We start from the raw sequence: 14126 nt of genomic DNA on the forward strand, positions 1-14126 counted from the left end.
AGGCTCCTAGCAGTATGGGATGCTAGAATTGTCACCTATACAAGGATCTCATATGGGAAATATTCTAGGGGTGTGGGATGCTAGAATATGTCGCATATGCGGTTACAAACTTGTGAATTATTTATCAGTATCATGGATTGGCTGATTCTAGTCTATGAGCTATTTTGAACCCAACATGGCAAGTATTATGCGCTCGTATGGTTGGTCAAAGATATGCAAGACTGTCGGACAACAGTGTGCCAGTTAAGCTTCCCTGGCTTATGTGAACATGTGCTTATTTTGGCAACTTTGCGGAGAAGGATTTTCTCACATCGATCATGCCATGGCACATTCCTTTTGCATGTATGTGGATGGATCCCCGGAAAGACTCCGGTGTGAGCCCACTCACATGTCAACAGGAGTTTATGTCTTTTGCATGTATGTGGATGGATCTCCCATGAAGGACTCTGGTGTGAGCCCACTAACATGGCAACAGAACATGTATGGCTTGTGAGGCTTGACATGACAGAACATATGGCTTCTAAGACTTGACATGACAGGACGTGTGGCTTGTTAGGCTTGACATAACAAAACATGTGTGGCTTCTGAGGCTTGACATGACAAGACATGTGTGGCTTGTGAGGCTTGACATGACAGGACATGTATGGCCTATGGCTTCTAAGGCTTGACATGACAGGACATGTGTGGCTTGTGAGGCTTGACATGACAGAATATGTATGGCTTCTGAGGCTTGACATGACAGGACATGTGTGGCTTGACATGACAAGACATGCGTGGCTTGTGAAACTTGACATGACAAAACATATGTGGCTTATAGAACCTGACATGACAGTACACGTATGGCAAATATAACATTACATGCTGTGTTTGACTTACAGTACATGTATGGCAAATGCAGCCTGACATGGTGTGATCTTTCTCAAGGCTAGCAACCCCGGTGCTCACTTCATACTTATGTTTTGGGAAGGATTCAACATCCCTGAACATTCAAAAAAGTGGTTTATGGATTTATGGATTTATGGATATTTGAGACACGGTCGGCTATTGTGCCTATGTCTACTTATTATCAGAATTGTTGACTCAAGATATGGATAAAGTTTTTTTTCTTGATACGGTTGGCTCTTGTACCCGTATCTGGATTCACATTGTGGAATCTGGATTTATAGCTTTAATGCATGGATTATGAAATATTATGGAGTGGCAATGGATCTGCTATACTTGGACGATATCTCAATGGTATCAGCTTTATGCAGTTGCGGACAACTGCTTTATAAGATGGAGGGGTGTCACCATTTGGTCCCTTCACCAGTCTTGACCAATGATTCACACATTGAACGGAACCAAGGTGTGAACAGCGATTTTCCACGAAAGAAAGCTAGAGCACTTACTGGCAAAGCTTGGCCTGAAAGATGGCCATACAGCATGAGCAGCATGAGAATTTATTCAATAAAATGACTTATAATGTTTACAAGTCGGTGTGTTCACACATCATTAAAGTTTGGCCAGACATATTATTATTTGGGCATGGATTTATGGACATGCGGCACAGCTTGTAGCCCAAAAAGTCGATAAAAAGCTAGGCGCCCACCTTTTATGACATATTTTTATAGTCTCAACACTAAAGATGGCAAGTTTGGTCATTTATAGAGTGATTGGCTATATAAAGCACAAACTTGGATATTTTTAGCACGGAAGGCCACTTTTAGCTAAGGGCAAAGCAAGCATATGCTTGAAATAGAGGAGGTCGACTCTATGAAAAGGGGGAGAAGGGATGCGCATCAAAAGGGAAGGGGAACAGCAGTGCTTTTCTCTGAATTTGCTGGCCATACAGGACCTTCAATTGCAAGCGCTTTCTCTCTCTGTACAAGCCGACCTACTCTGTTTCTCCCTCCTAAGGGACTGGCCGTACAGCAGGTACAGTTGCGGTCAGCTCCTTCCTCCTCTTGCGCTGGTTGTATTGTGGACAGCAGGCCAGCCAACTCACCTTCTCTCTCTTGCACTGGTACAGGCGGTACAGCAGGTACAGCAGCGCTGTATGGCAAGTACAGCAGCATGGTACAGCATGGACAGCCACCTTCTCCCTCTTTTGGGCGACTGGTGGGCAGCAGTTTTGACATTCTCTCTCTCTCTCTCTCTCTCTCTCTCTCTCTCTCTCTCTCGTTCTTGAAGTGCAGACCGTACAGTGCTACAGTGGTCGGGTGGATTCTTCTCTCCTTTTTTTTTGCTTAGGTTGTACAGTGGTACAGCAGCTGGGCCATTTTTTCTCTCTTCACCACTCCCTTAGGATCATTGGTTTAGGGGCTGTGTTTGGAGGAATCAGGGACTGTTTTTGGAGAGACCTGGTACTGTTTGAGAGCCTTTTCAGGGCTGTTTTGGCACAGAGTTCGGTGTTGGGCTTGACACCGCACCGAGCGGTTGATTCGTATTACTTCTTGGAGCGGTTTGTGCTTTGATTCCTGTGCAAGTGTTTGCTAAGGAAGGTTGTGGAAAATCCGGTGCAGTATTGCACCCGCACCTTGGTTTGATTGTAACCTGTTTGTTGGAATAAAGCAATTCCTACAGGGGGCCGACCATTCCAGCTCAGTGTTGTGTTCCCTTTAGCATTGTTTATGGTTATTTCCGCTGTGTGTTCATATCTTAGTTTGGCATCTGAGGTGTCTGTGTATTGTTCCGAGGCAATCATGGCCCAATGGCCAAAGAGCCCGTGCACACCGAGTGCGTTGAAGCTAACAAGTGTAGTCCAATGTGACTCCAGAGGGTCAAGCCGCTCCCACAAAGCAACATGGTGTGGTGTCAGCACCTCCTAGATGGGTTAACAGAGCTAAGCACCTCAGGAGATCGTCATCTCCTAATGTCATCTTGTACCTAAAAGAAGCTAGTGATGGTTAGCTGTGAGATGTCCTGGGTCTAAACACTGCTCTCTCTAAGAGAGATTTTATTAACATTTTCTAAAGACCCACTGAGTCTATGAGAAATCATAAATGTGGAAACAAAAAAGTTCCAAAAGGTAAAAAGCACACGTAGTACGCAGGCCCTACATGTACAGGCAAGTGAGACCAATGGAACTCATCATGTGTCATCCTCCTCGAATAAAGTATGCATGGAACCAATGTCAACCATTAGGGATAGTGCTGCTATCCCAAATCTAGAGCTAGCAAGCAAAAGAGCTGGATCTCAGAGAGCAAAGTCGGTTGGCTTTCAAAAAGGGCATGCTCAATCCCAAATGACTCCACATGTGCAAGGCACTAGCCCAGGCCCCATTGGCCACCTCATGAGGAGCTCGTGTCACATGCACCCCTGTACTGAGGTGCCATGTGACACTAACTCAACAGCAGTGCTATACTTGTACAGAATTAGTACCTTTTTAGGGATTATTTGTCATAGGCCATGACCCCATTGTGAGCCCTAGTCCAGGGACATGTCAGGCACAAGCTACATAGATCTTTCCAAGCGTGCCAGAGTCCCCACTTGGAGAACAATCAGTCCATGTAGGTCATCCTAGCATAGGAGTCAATAGCAAGCATGTAGAAGCAATGGATAGCATGCCAATGAGGTGATAGCTCAAGTGGTTGAAGGTGTTTGCCTAGGACCAAGAGGTCTTGGGTTCAAAACCCCCCTCAGTGCTTCCTCAACGGCATCACCTACGAGTGGATAATTAAGGGCCTATTGGCAATGAAAAATTGGTAAGGCGTCTTCAGTCCCATGCTAAAATCATCTCATTCCTTCACAATTCAGCAATGATCAAGAGAAGAATTATGTGTGCTTGGTCTCTTGACTTGTGCATACATACTTTTCCATTGTGCTTTAGTCCACGGCATCCCGAAGTCTTCTTCAATATTCAACCTTCAGTCTTGCATCTCCCTCAGCAAATCTGGGTGTGCATAAAGGCTTTTGAAGTGGCTTCACAATTGTCTTCAGTCCGCTTGATGGTTCAAAGCAAGAGTGGGAGAAGTTCTTGCACGTATATTCACACAACGAAGATAAGAGACAAGTATAAGTGATAATAATAAAACCTAATCTAGGTGTCCTTTCGCACCAAATGTCCAGGGAGAAAAACCCATAGGACAAAAGTGCCCCTCGAGTTAGTGCATGTTCATATGCAACACTACATATAAGCATATGCTTCAAATCCCCCCCTGTAGTGATAATGTGAACATGTACAAAGGATGCAGATCACTCCTCTGTAGAAGAGTACATCCAAAGCTTTGCGGAGAGCTTCAAACTTCTCTCAAGGCAATGCCTTGGTATCTAAATCTATAATGTTATCCTGTGTAGAGCAGTAGGTCAAAGTGATCTCCTTTGCACAAGCCTCTCCCTGACAAAGTAATAATGTATCTCTACGTGCTTTGTGCGTGCATGGAAAATTGGATTCCATGCCACGGCCATAGCACTCTGGCTATGAAACCGGCCTCTGGTAGAAACCAAAGTGCGGTAGACTAGCAGTCACCAATCCAATTGTAATCCAGACAAATAACAAATGAACAGGAGCTAGAATGCTCCAAAACAAAAGGAAAACGACACCTGTTGGCCCCAAAGCTTGGCGCCCCTTTCGGTATTTCTTTATTCAAATTCAATGGAAAGTTTAACTGAGTACAACAAAGCCAATCAAGGAAAGTGAACCTGCATGTCCAATTTGGCAGCCCTCAAGACCTCTTAGCATAGAGGATTCACATACAGATTTGTGTCCCACAAAAGCAATACTGTGCTCTCCTCTAATCAACCAAGACAATACAACAAGGCAACCTTGAGCACGCATCTGGTTGTTCCATGTTCATGGATTCAAGTACAAATCCACTGTCCAACTCTGTTTCCACCCTTCAAACTACCATACCCCTCCTCTCACAAAGGGCCAGAAGAAACAACTCTGTAGCAGACATAAGCCAGTGGAAAGAAAGAGAGAAAGATATGTTCAGAGTTTACCAACTATTATGCACAATTCTGCACCGGATGGATTGACCGTACCAGTCCGTACTCGCAGCCGCCTGTGTCAACAACTCTGCAGCACACGTGTGCACCTGTCCGTACAGATTTGTGCTTGCAGCACACATGTGTACCTGTCTATACTATTCACCCTGCAGCCGCTTGACTGATGCGCCGCCTATTCTGTTGGACTGGGCTGGACTGTACCCGTCTGTACCCGTCTGTACAGAACTGCACCTACAACCGCCTCAAAACTGTACCTGTAGCCGCCTACGTCAGCCAGTCTGCAGCAGCCGAACTGAACCTGTCTATACCCGTATGCACTTGCAGCCGCCCTTGTGATGCGCCGCCTGTACCAGCTAGACAGGACTGAACTGCACCCGCCTATACCTACTGGACAGAACTGTCTGTACCCGCCTGTACCTGTCCGTACAGGTCTGTACCTGCAGCACACGTGTGTACGGTTTCTTGCAGGCGACCAGTTCCACTTGTTCTCCACGCAGCCAGTCGACTCCTTCTCCAAAAAGCGAGAGAGAGAGAGAGAGAGAGAGAGAGAGAGAGAGAGAGAGAGGGAGGCGTGTACTCCAAAAGTGGAGTAGCCCTCTCTCCATAAATATCCTAGTGGCCCTTTAAAGTTTATTAAACTTTCTAAGGGCCACCCAAGATTTGTTAACCTTAGAAAGTTAAAAACCTTGGTCCCCTTTCACACTTGGGGCTGTTCACACATATTACTTTTGTTCAGACACCCAAGTATGCATCTTTAAAAATTTATCTGGCATTTATCTTGCTCACCAACCACCATGCTCACACTTATGCTGTTCCACTTTCACAGGGTCATGACAGGCTGTCAATGAGTATGGTGGTGGGTGTCTATTGACACGCACAAAGATCTGCAGGTGCCCTCCATAGCCATACACAATCTACTGTAGTAGTGAAGGCTACCGTAAACTTAGCCTCACAGGTAGATGTGGCAACGTTGAGTTGTTTCTTACCCAACCAAGATATGCATGAGTTGCCAAGAAAAAAAACAATCCCCACTCGTTGATTACCGGGTGTCATAGTCTGCAGCCCAATACTGCAAGCTGCCCCCCTTGGGATAAAACAAGCCAAGATCCACGGTACCCTAAAGATACCGGAAGATACACTTAACTGCAGGGTGATCCCCATTAACCATCATAACCATAGCTCTTATCTTACATTCCCTTTTCCCTCATTTGGATACTCAAAAATTCATCCAAAGTATGCACCAGCCAATAAGGCATTGTTCTTGCCTCTTCCAAAGCTGCCCGCTCTTCATGAACTGCATCCTCTATGTCATGATCTGCAATGGGCTGGTTTAGGGCCTGATTTTCAGCACCTACATGCTGTCCATTAGGCATTTCTAGTGGCTGGTCACGTCTAACATCTATATCCAATGGACATAGTCCCTCAAACATATCCTGTGAGCCATTTTTGAAGTCTCTACTGAATTCAGCCAATGGTTGTGCTGAATTTTCAGCAAAAACTACATCTATGCTCTCAAAAATCCTATGTGTGCGGGGATTGTAGAGATGGTATCCTTTGCTGCCACTTGCTATAGCCCACAAATATGTATTTACAACCTTGTCATCCAATTTGCCTCGCAACTGCAAAGGCACATGTGCATATGGCAAGGCATTCAAATGTCCCGAGGTATTCAACCTTAGGTTTTCTACCGTACCAAGCCTCAAACGGAGTAATGGTTTTCAAGGCTTTTGTAGGGTACCTATTCAAAACATTTGTGGCACACATGCTTGCCTCCATCCAGAACTTATGAGTTAAACCCTTGCTTTTGACCATACATCAAACCATCTCCATTAGAGACCTATTCTTTCTTTTTGCGCATCATTCTGATGTGGTGTGTATGGCATGGTATATTGATGCTTAATGCCTTTTTCAACCAAGTATGCTTTAACAACATCAAACATATATTCCCCCCCTCGATCTATACAAAGGGTCTCCACTTTGTAACCTGTCTGATTTTCAGCCCTTGCAACATAATGCTGAAAACACAAACACCTCAGATTTTCGAGACCACACACCTCGCTGTGTTCGAGCTGTAATTTCCAAACAGCCCTCATTGAACCCTCTTTTGGGAAAGCATTACGATGCATTTTACCAAGAATACATCCCTCACATAAGGTAGCTCAACAGGATAGAGGTGCCACTCGGCTTTCTGCTGACACAGGACCAGATAGCACCAGATACGGACACCACTTGCTAGAGCTAGGCGCCCGACACCATCTCGTTATTTATAACGGGATGACACAGTGGCCTGGTTCCGGCACACTGACATGCTTCCCACTGGGAGGAGGAGGTAGCACAGCAGATTATGTCCTTGGATCCAGAGAGACAACACTGCCGATTGGAGCAGACCACACATACCTTTCACTATCTCTAGCAAGCTCATCATATACACCTACCCCACCCAGAGCTACACCTCACACCACTGTCTACTTCACACATGATCTCGCTGACGTATATGAGCACCATGTTTACGATGGCTTACTTCAGATGGATCCCACAGCACCTATGAGTACACTCACTACACATCTCTCCTCATTGCTACACACAGCAGCCATTAGTAGTTTCCCCCACCACACATAAACAGGCCACACAGTGAGATCTGGGACTATGCCCCAGAACCGATGGTATGATGATGAGTGAAGGAAGCTTTACAGGCACCTCCGCACACAACAGGCATTGGGAGAGATCACTCAGAGAGAGGCCAGACGGCAGATGCGGTCCCTTACACGCCGCAAACGGAGAGCATATGAGGAGGCTCAATACTGGGATCTCTATCATCTACTTATGAGCCGAGATGCCGCCACAGCTTGGCGCAGGATTAGGAAGCCTCGCCCCTCTACCCCCATAGAGGACCCGCATATATGGCACACTTATGCCGAGAGTCTCTACCATGTAACTCACCATCCACCAATACCCCAGCCATCAATATCACACCCCACTACATCGACCTTCTTTACTGACTCCATGGTAGAGAGAGCCATTCGACGTCTACAGCATGGGAGATCGTCGGATCATACAGGTATATAGAGTGAGCACCTTATATATGCAGTTGACACACTTGCTCCTTTTATTGCTCACTTGTTTAACAGGGCACTAGCAAAGGGTCTCCCAGCTGAGTGGACCATGCACACTATAGCGCCTATCCACAAAGCTGGGGACATGACAGATCCCGGCAACTATAGGACGATAATGATTGGCCACACACTGGCCAAACTATTTGGAGCAGTGCTGGAGGCAGAGCTGAGTACATATGTGGAGAGCAAGGGGCTACACGCTCCTGGTCAGGCAAGCTTTAGACGGGCCTTCTCTACTATCGACCACATCTTCACTCTGCGTTGCCTGATTGATCAAGCGAAGGCGCGGAAGAGGAGGCTTTACTGCTGCTTTGTGGATTTCCGCAAAGCCTTTGATACAGTGCCACGAGAGCGACTCTTCCAACGACTTCAGTCCTTGGGGATAGCCACAAAGATGACATGGGGCATCTATGCATTATATGAGCAGGTAAGTACTGGGACGGGTACGATGCCCAAAAGGCTTATCTGAGACCATTGCTGGCACCATTGGTGTGAAGCAAGGATGCCCACTCTCCCCTACTCTCCTTGGGCTCTACATCGATGAGGTGGCTAATTTCATTCTACGCGGAGGAGGAGGCGGGATCGAGATCTCAGGTACACCCGTCCACATTATGCTATATGCTGATGACATCATTCTAGTGTCTAAGTCACAGGAGGGACTACAGCTACATCTACAGGCTTCAGATGATTTCTGTACACAGAGAGGGCTGACAGTGAACCTTGGGAAAACCAAGGTTATGATATTCCATACGTTGGGGCAGATCCGACGACAGGCGGTCTTCGCTCTTGCAAGAGGCCAGGTTGAGATGGTGGACTCATATGTATACCTGGGGATTACATTTGCTAGTACAGCAGGGCGCTTCTCTATGATACGAGCAGCCAGAGACAAATTGACACGAGGATATGCTGCCATAGTCACAAGGGACGGGGGACGGTGACGGGGGACGGGGACGGGGACGGGGGACGGCCATAAGTAGGGAACGGGGACGGGGGAGGGAACGGCACTCAAAAAATACTTTTTTTTTTATTTTTCTACTCTACACTTATTCTACTTTGGAAGTACATCAAAATGAGCACAAATTTACACTAAAATGGTAAGCTTTTGAGTCATATTAATAATTAAGTAGATACAAAATGAGTCATGACTCAGGAGTCAGGACTAAGCCTTAAGGAGGCAAAATACATGGACGGACTCAAATGAGTCAATGACAAAAAAGTGCTGAAGACTAGAGGCTAGAGGCTAGAGCTAAGTAGTAAGGCCCATGAATCATGATCCATGAATGATCATCCACGTGAAGTGCTCGCCTCATGGTCATGGGTAGCTTGTGCCAAAGAAGCATCAAGCTCATCCTCAGTCTCATCCTCACTGGCATGCGGCTCCTGCACCTCATCCTCTTGTTGCTCTTCTTGTTGACTCATCTCCCACTCGGTGAAGCAATCTGCCTTCTTGGTCACGCTCTTGCAAAGCATTCGCAAGTTCGCGCTGACGAAGACAAGGTCATTGGCATGCTCTACCCCGAGTCGGTTCCTCTTCCTAGAGGCAATGTGGCTGTAGGTACTCCAAAGTTGCTCCAAGCAAGAGGAGCTGACGGCCTGGCTAAGTATGCGGATGGCAAGCTGCTGCAGCTCCGGTCCATCTGAACCAAAGTCCTCCCACCATAGAGCAACACCAACTTTGGAGCGGTCAACCTGTGCATCATGACAGCCATAGGAGCCATGAAATGACCTGTACATCGAAAGCTGGTCCCTGATCTTGCGCCTAACCGATGCATCAGGCACAAGACGATCCAAGATGATCCTCCATCTAGCGCTCACCTCCCGGTCGCTCTCCTGCTTGTTGCCTTGGAATTCTGGGTCCACCACATAAGCTGCTGCATGCAATGGAGAGTAGTAGGAATTCCACCTTCCTAGACACAAGGCATGGATCTCCTCGTATCTGTCTTCGTCAGGCACGAAGTCTTTCAACTTCTCTATCATGCGATCCATGGCCTCGTAGACCTTGCCTATGCATGGTTGCATAGCATCTACAATCCTCAATAGGTGGACTATGGGCCTCACCATAGCATCTGTGGTCTTCACACGCTCCCACCAAGAGGCGTCATCCGCCTGTAGCCTACACTCTTGGCCAGTGTTTGTATGGGACTCTTGCATGGCGACAAACTCGTCGCTAAGGAAAAGCCCCCTCAAAGCACCGCTACAATCCTTCAACCGGCCCAACATGAGAAAGTTGTAGGCAAACCGGGTGTCGGAATATTTGAGGAGAGAGAGACAGGACCTCTTGTTGAACTCATGCCGAAGTCTTTGGTGGTTGAGGACAAAGGAGACCATGGTGTTGGCCTCCTCAATAAGCGGGCTGATCCATGGTAATGCCCCGATGTCCTTGAGGAGGTTGTTTAGGCAATGAGCCATACAAAAGAACACCGTGACATGTCCATACATACTTTGGAGAATAGCTCCCGCCGCCCTATTGGAAGGCTCCCCATCCGCAACAAAGCCCACTACATGCTCGGGGCCAACGATCTCCATGGTGGTAGCCCACTCCGCCGCAAGCACATCCGCGCTCTTCCCAGTGCCGGACGCATCATGAGATGAGATGAAGTACATCTCTCCGCGGGAATATGCAACCATGCCGTGAATACTCCTCTTGCAGGTGTCACTCCATCCATCCACAATGAGGGAGACTCGATTCCTCTCCCATTGTCGCTTTGTGTTGTCAGCCGCTTGCTCTACAATGCGCTTCTCCTTGTCGAGCAATGTAGTGCGCAAGCTCTCGGATGAGGGGGGCGTAGAGGTTGAGCCATACTCCCCAATCTTCTTAACCATGACCTTGAAGTATTCCGATCTATTCAAGAAAGTAATTTACTAATGAGAAGGGAACTAGGATGATGAAAACATGAATGATGAATTGGCAATGATCGATTGCACTTACCTAGCCGCTTGAAAGGCAATGTGGTCGTGGAAGAAGAAGCGGGCCACCGCCATATCCACCTCCTCCTTCAACTTGGGGTTCCAATTCTCCCCAAGTGTAGATTGTCGCCGTGGGCCACGTAATGATTGAGAGGCCGTGGAGATGGAGGGTGCCGGTGTCGTGGATGGAGTAACATTCCGACTTGATGGTGTGCATGATCCCGATCCACCACATGACTCCATTGTAGAGGCTTGAGTTCCTCTCCCCATCGTCGCGGGATCCACGGCCACTCGTGGTGTCCTTGTCACTTCGACCGCTTCGTAGACGCTAAGCTTGTCAAGAAGTTCCCATCTCTTCTCGGGCGTGACATTCGTGCAAAACCTCACCTCATGCCCACTCTCATGCAAGAGGTGGGCTCGCACTTTGTCGACGCCACCCGTTCGCCGGTACGGGCAAAGCTTGCATACCCATGGCCGAGAACCGCCTCCATGAACGGATGTGGTGTAGTTAACCTCCTCCCACCATGTCCATCCCGTTGTCCTTCTACGAGAAGCCCCGGCACGTGAGGAGGATGCCATGGTTGAAGATGGCTTGACTCTTGGGCCTTGAGGAATGAGAGAGAGAGAGAGAGAGAGAGAGAGAGAGCCTAGGCCCTAGAGGCTTGGAAGTTGGAAGACTCGAAGAGTCAAGACTCAAGAGGCTTGAGGGGGAGGTGAGAGCCTAGGCCCTAGAGCTTGGAACTTGGAAGTTGGAAGAGAGAAGATTCAAGAAGCTTGAGCCTTGAAAGCTTGAGCAATGAGCCTTGAGAGTTGTGAAGTTGTGTGTGCTTGTAGCCTTGTAGAGGCTTGTTCTTATATAGATAGGCAAGAGAGAGAGAGAGAGGAAAGCCTCAAGGGCAAGAGAGAGAGAGAGAGGGCCAAGCCTCAAAGAGCCAAGGCCCAACAGCCATAAACGGCTAGAAAGGGGCACCCGGCAGGCAAGCGCAACGGCCAAAAACGGCAGCAACGGCAGGCGCAACGGCTCTCTGCCGTCCCCGCACAGCGCCGTCCCCTGTGAGAAACGTCCATCGGGGGACGTCTGTCCGTCCCCGTCCCGTTTCGCCGTCCCGGCGTTGCAAGGCTCCGTCCCCTCCGTCCCCTGTGACTGTATATGCTGCCCTGGCCATGCTTGAGCGACAGTGCCACTAGGCACACTTTCAGGAGCCCCGCACGAAGGGGTGGCTATTCAACACTCTGGTCACACCCGCACTGATGTACGCAGATGCAGTATGGGCACCCAGACTCTCGGCCTCCTCTTGGACACAGATCGAAAGACCTCAGGTTCTGATGCTCTCACGGATGATTCGCAACAAACCATCTGTACCACATGACATTGTCAGAGCAGAGTTTGCTGCACCACCCATGCTAGTAGAGGCTCTCTTCCAAGTGGTTTGCTTTATTCATCGACATCGAGTGCGAGCCATGGCTCCAGACAGATTGTCACATAGACCTTTTGAGGCATCCAGACAATTAGCTGAGGCTGGTGACACAGGATCATGGTATGCACAGATGATACAGTTATTGACCCAGTGTGGGTAGGACATAGATCACTTACCACCTCTTCAGTATGATCTTAATGCTCCACATATGCAGCTCTCACACAGTGAGAGGAACAGAGTTATGCGACAGGACTTATTGCAGCGCTATATGAGGCGGACATGGATCACACCCCACCAGCCCCTGCCTACGAAGATGCTATACTACAGAGATTATTTTATGAGCATCTCTGAGGATGGATTTATTCAGCGACCCGGATAAATGGATGTGTACATGCCTCACAGTGCCCGAGTGGCGATTGGCCAGCTCAGAGTGTCATCACACCAGCTTGAGATTGAGGCAGGTAGGGCAACACGGATCCCTAGAGCAAAGAGGATATGCACACTATGCCAGGAGGAGATTGAGAGTGAGGAGCATTATGTATGCAGATGCAGAGCATATAGTGACATTAGAGAGAGATACACCACCATCTTTAGTGGACATCCCTCACTCCACCAGATCATGGAATCCGCAGACCAGTGCAGATTTGGCCAGTTCTTGCTAGAGACACAGCGCCACAGAGAGGCACTGCTACAGATTCATACCATAGGGAGAGGTGGGCGAGAGCTCCAACTCACTGATTTCTTCCAGAGATCTATCCCAATGCCTACCCTAACACAGGAGGGGGTTACACTTCAACGCGCTGCGGACCTCCGAGCCAGACGGAGACCAAGAGCACCAGGCTACCACACTCCCAGACTACATCAGAGGGAGATTACAGAGATATGGGCTCGACATCAGCACCATATCCAAGAGTGGCTATCTCACTTATACTCACACCCGGAGATCATGCTCCAAGGGATTTTTGCCTTGCCATCGCCTATGTATCGCATATTACACCCTCATTATGGTACTAGTTGGAGCTAGACAAATCTGCATTGCATTCTTGTATACCCTACGCATATAGGTTGCATACTAAGCCTTTAGCAGTAGTGCTCCATCCATCACCCCCCCCCCACTAGCTCAGTACTTTCATAGTTTATTTCATGTTTATTGTCCCTTTTTTCTGGACATCTAGAGGACATTGACAGTTGTACATTGATTTGTCTCATAGGTCGAGTTCGGCCTCTAGTAGACGTTAATACAGCTTTCTTTCTTTCTTTCTTTCTTTCTTTCTCACACACACACAAGCGGCTTGCATGTCGTCGCTTAAGCGCTCTCTTGTGCCTACCCTGACACAAGAGGGGATTACACTTTAGCATGCTGCGGACCTCCAAGCCAGAAGGAGACCGAGAGCACCAGGTTACCAGACTCCCAGACTACGTCAGAGGGAGATTACAGAGATACGGGCTCAACATCAACACCATATCCAGGAGCGGCTAGCTCACTTACACTCACACCCGGAGATCATGCTCCAAGGGATTTTTGCCTCACCATCGCCTATGTATTGCATATTACACTCCCATTATGGTATTGGTTGGAGCTAGACAGATCTGCATTGCATATAGGTTGCATACTGAGCCTTTAGCAGTAGTGCTCCATCCATCACACCCCCCCACTAGCTCAGTACTTTCTTATTTATTTCATGTTTATTTTGTCCTTTTTTCTGGACATCCAGAGGACATTGACAGTTGTACATTGATTTGTCTCATAGGTCGAGTTCGG

The 14126-nt window shown here is 48.0% G+C and overlaps 1 protein-coding gene and 1 pseudogene across 1 annotated transcript in view; one reads left to right on the forward strand and one right to left on the reverse strand.

Annotated features, from left to right (window-relative positions):
• Nucleotides 1-14126, reverse strand: part of LOC147610976 (tobamovirus multiplication protein 2A-like) — a 53684-nt gene that overhangs the window by 13144 nt on the left and 26414 nt on the right. The window lies entirely within an intron of this gene.
• On the forward strand, nt 7933-13388 carry LOC147610977 (uncharacterized; annotated as a pseudogene).

The sequence above is a fragment of the Cibotium barometz genome, chromosome 48 (assembly GCF_041138505.1).
Source record: "Cibotium barometz isolate CiBa-2024 chromosome 48, ASM4113850v1, whole genome shotgun sequence".
In the NCBI taxonomy this organism is placed as follows: domain Eukaryota; kingdom Viridiplantae; phylum Streptophyta; class Polypodiopsida; order Cyatheales; family Cibotiaceae; genus Cibotium; species Cibotium barometz.